The sequence below is a fragment of the Orycteropus afer genome, unplaced genomic scaffold (assembly GCF_000298275.1).
Source record: "Orycteropus afer afer isolate SDZICR_OR568_19922 unplaced genomic scaffold, OryAfe1.0 scaffold00465, whole genome shotgun sequence".
In the NCBI taxonomy this organism is placed as follows: Eukaryota; Metazoa; Chordata; class Mammalia; order Tubulidentata; family Orycteropodidae; genus Orycteropus; species Orycteropus afer.
The window spans coordinates 404,616-406,220 of NW_006922052.1; positions in this window are offsets into that span (position 1 = coordinate 404,616).

Below are 1,605 nucleotides of genomic sequence, written 5' to 3' on the forward strand. Positions count from 1 at the left end.
TGGAGAGAACAATCATGGGAGAAAGAAGGGCTGCTTATGCACAGGGAGACAGTTCAGGGGGTAGGAGTATATGGAGGGATGGGCACTGAGAAGAGGTAACTATGGGGAGGACGTGGGAGGGGAGCTGTTGCATTGTGGTCAACTGTGGTCAATGTCATGAGACAAAGTATATGTGAACCGCTGTATGGACAGTAAATTTGTTCTGTAACCCTTCACCCAAATCACAATTAAAAAAAAAAAAAAAAAGATTTTACTGGAAAAACTGGTGAAATCTGAATAAAGCCTATAATTTAGTTAGTAAAAAAAAAATCACTGAATGTAGATCATCTTTTTCCAATTATTGGCAAGGTTAGTTTTATATTTTGAAAAGTAATTGAAATATAATCAGTTTCTTTAGCCAACATTTGCATCTATAAATAAATCTGCCCACATTTTATCTACTAGACATATATTTTAATAAATTATTGTCATTTTTTAAAAATGATGCTTTTATATTTACTATTCACAATAAATTCTGCAATATTAGCATTTTTAAATAAAAGTAATTTAAAAATTACAATTTAGTCCATATGCAACATATATTACCAAAAAATTGTTTTGAAATTACCTCCTAATTTTTTTTTTCCTGAAAAAGTCATATATATATAAAGATATCTTTGTTCAACAGTATATACTATGCAATTTGCAAAAACAGGACTTTCTATTCCAAACTTAACTATGTTGTTGTTGCTGCTATGTGCCGTTGAGTCAGACCAAAGTCACAGTGACCCCTCCTTGGGTTTCTGAGGCAGTATCACTATGGAAGTAGATTGCCCCATCTTCCTTCCAAAACTTAAATATAGCAAATAATATTATATATATTCTGTCACAATTTAAAAATTATCTCCTATTTTCTAAAATTATCAAGCATATTCTGATCAAAATTGTTAGTTGTAATTCTCAATAATGACATGCCTGAAAGAATTTGTTCCCTATACATAGGTTAAGCAGGTCTGGTGACACAATGCCTAAGATATTTGATTGTTAAACAGAAGTTTGGTGGTCCAAAGACATCAGCCACTCCAGAGAAGGAAGATCGGGCAATCTACTTCTGTAAAGATTTACTGCCTTAGAAACCCAATAAGGGTCATTACGAGTTGGAATTGACTCAATGGCTTTTATTTTATACATAAGGTTAGTTTAATATATTTATAATTGTTACTTAGCATGTACTTAAATTTTGACAAATATGTTCACTTTTCACTCAGTCTGTAATCTAATTGCATATGTGTAAAAAGTCAGCAATCTTTATTTATATTCAATAAAGAGAAACGATTATGATAAATAGTAAATAAATTAGATATTCTTCCAATTATCCCTCCAAGGATACAAACTGTAAGTGAAAATAAAAACACAATGCATGCAACAATAAATTTCTATTCCCTAAATTCATACTATAATAATTAAGTATGAAATATATATGTAGTGAAATATTAATGGTGAATCAAATGTAGGTCAAGACACATTTGTATTTGCCTGTTGTTGTTGTTGTTAAGTGCCGTCGAGTCGTTTCCGACTCATAGCGACCCCATGCACAGCAGAACGAAACACTGCCCGATCCCGCAC